This window comes from Calidris pugnax, unplaced genomic scaffold (genome assembly GCF_001431845.1).
Source record: "Calidris pugnax isolate Ruff unplaced genomic scaffold, ASM143184v1 scaffold9, whole genome shotgun sequence".
Classification (NCBI taxonomy): domain Eukaryota; kingdom Metazoa; phylum Chordata; class Aves; order Charadriiformes; family Scolopacidae; genus Calidris; species Calidris pugnax.
Genome location: NW_015090778.1, coordinates 4,420,396 through 4,423,247, shown reverse-complemented (window position 1 = coordinate 4,423,247; position 2,852 = coordinate 4,420,396). Strand labels below are relative to the sequence as shown.

Below are 2,852 nucleotides of genomic sequence, written 5' to 3'. Positions count from 1 at the left end.
GGCTCGGCTCGGCCCCGCCACTCGCTTCCGCGTCCACGTCCGCGCCGGGCCCGTTACGGGGCCGAGGGCTCCCCCTGCCGGACCGGAGCACAGTACAGCACCGCCCGGGGCACCGGCAGCGCCTGGAGCCATAGGGACCCGTCCCGCCGCCAGCCCGGTTCGGGGGCCGGTCGGTGGCTGCGGGAAACCCTCCCACCGGAGGGATGTGGGTCTCTCAACCCGGTCCCACGTTTTTGCCGGTCACACACCGTCCCACGAAAAGGTGGGCTACGAAAATGATGAGGGGCCTGGAGCATCTCCCTTACCAGGAGAGGCTGAGGGACTTGGGTCTCTTTAGTCTGGAGAAGAGAAGGCTGAGGGGGATCTGATCAATGCTTATAAATACTTAGAGGGGGGATCTGATCAATACTTATAAATACTTAAAGGGTGGGTGTCAAGAGGATGGGGCCGGTCTTTTTTCAGTGGTGCCCAGCGATAGGACAAGAGGAAATGGGCACAACTTTGAATATAAGAAGTTCCACCTAAACATGAGGAGGAACTTCTTCACTTTGAGGGTGGCAGAGCCCTGGAACAGGCTGCCCAGGGAGGTGGTGGAGTCTCCTTCTTTGGAGACATTCAAACCCCGCCTGGACACGTTCCTGTGGGACTTGCTGTGGGTGGACCTGCTTTGGCAGAATCTCTGGAGGTTCTTCCAGAGATTCCTTCCAACCCCATGTGATTCTGTGAAAAACTGGACGTTTAATGACTGATAGTCCCAAAACGGACATGGAAACCGGGTAATCTGTACCTCATTTTACAAGGGCAGCTACTGCAACTTCAGCCTCTTCATAGGCTCCGTGGTCAGTGATGAGTTCCCTTTTTGCGGGGTTGTCACACCAAGTTCTTTCTCTTCACAGGGGATAAAGTGCAAATAATGTTCCCACTTTGATGCAAAGGCTGTGGTGCTGCAGGAGCAGAGCGCTCTCCTGTCTTGGCTGACCCATTGTGGGGAAAGTCAGCGCAAGAGAAAAGGAGCCAAATCAGTATGACCTGGTAATGGGATTACGGGGAGGACTAACCTTGGCTTTCCTGGCCCCCATTCCAATCCTGATGTCCAGGACCTTGCAAAGGTGTTTTAACAACTCCAGCACGTCTACCCCGTGGGTGCTGTGGTTTGATTTGAAGGTGCCAGTCGGTCTCTTCCAACACTGAGAGATCTGTTGGCTCAGCACAGAGGTAACCGAGTCCACAGACTCTTCCCCATGGGATGGGGGCACCAGCACAGTCCTGCTCCCGGGGGGGGGGCTTTGGGGGAGACCTGGGCAGGACCCTCTGCATGGCTGGAAAAGGCTGTGGTCTGTGTGGTGCCACAGATGACGAAATCTGTGCTCCTGGGCTCCAGGTTTACAGGAGTCCAAGAGCCTTTGGCTCTTAATGGAAGGAAACAAGGGTGTAGGTCAGTTACAAAACCTACCTGCTAATTTGGGATTAATTTGGAGGCAGATTTTTAACTCGTTAGAAAGAAATGAAGAGTCAGCGTCACTGGTTCAGCCCGCCTTTGCTTTGACAATCTTGAGAAAATGTACCCAAATGTCAAGGTCACAATGACTTCTGGGTTTAATACCTAACTGGGATTCGCCCTGGAGGCGACTGGTCAGAACATGGGGAGATCAAACTGAAATTCAACTTTATTTTTGTTTATTAAATGTGAGGGGGTTTTGAATCCCACATGTTGTTTGTTTGTTTGTTTTCCTCTGGGGTTATACGGCGCTGAGCACACTTCGATGCTCCTGAAGTACAAATAATTACTGAACTGGTAATTGCTCTGTGCTGAGATGGTGAAAGGATAGCTTTTGGCCACGAATGTCACACAGCCTTACATCGTCTGTGGAAATGCATAAACTCACCGAGCTACAGATTTTAGTGGGACCGACGTGTAAACAGATCTAAAAAAGACTTTTCAAACCTCCACAGCCAGGCAGAGCACAGACACATCTGCATGCTCTGCCAGAACACTGGAAGGGGCTAAAAGGTGTCCCTGGAGCCTTCTCTTCTCCAGGCTGAACAACCCCAACTCTCTCAGCCTGTCCTCACAGGGGAGGTGCCCCAGCCCTCTCATCATCTTTGTGGCCTCTCTGTGTCCCACCGACAACACTGGTTAGTGCCCCTGGGGTATTTCAAAGACAAAGACCACCTTCTGGGCTCAAATTTACACCCCAGTCTTTTCACGAGGATTAATTGGCTTTTGGCCATTGGTGGGGGTGATGCCCAGGAAGGCTGTTGGTCATTTTAAGCAGGGAAGGATGCAGGTGTCACCTCTTCTCTGCAGCAGAGCAGTGCTGCTGCCGTGGCTGGGGGCTCAGCAGAGCTCGGCACCCCAGGGCTCCTCACCCTGGTGCTTGCCTGTGTCCCTGCCCTTCGGTGAGGGGGGGTCTCAGCCCACCCAGCTCTGGAGGAGCTCTGTGGTTCCTCACTGGTCTCCCCTGGCAGGGTACGGGCAGCCAGGGAGCACCTGAAACTATTAGTGAGGTAATAGCTGTGATAACTCGTTAAGTGGAGAGGGCTGGAAACCAATTAGTGACATCCAGGGCTTAGGCACCAAGCTGTACAGATGAAGAACAGTGGAGGCAAGTGATGTTGGTCCACCTCACCTGGGGCGTGGAGCTCGCTTGCGGTGGGTGGAAGGGCCAGGGCTGGGGCAGAAAAAGGCTGATGGGGGAGTATGGTCAGAAAAGGAGATTGTGGAGGGGGAAGATAGGGGGATGGAAGGGGAAGATACGGGAATGGAGGAAGGAGATACGGGGATGGGTGGGGGGAGATTCGGGATGAAGGCGCAGCGTGGGGGCTTGGAGGCTGGTGGAGGCCGGGACGGG

The 2,852-nt window shown here is 54.1% G+C and overlaps 1 protein-coding gene across 1 annotated transcript in view; it reads right to left on the bottom strand.

The window, feature by feature from the left end:
- The window catches only part of LRRC59 (leucine rich repeat containing 59), a 4,578-nt gene extending 4,515 nt beyond the window's left edge, over positions 1-63 (bottom strand). The window contains exon 1 of the mRNA XM_014950378.1: positions 1-63. The gene's annotated coding sequence lies outside the window, so the exon portion shown is untranslated.
- Positions 64-2,852: the final 2,789 nt, after the last annotated feature.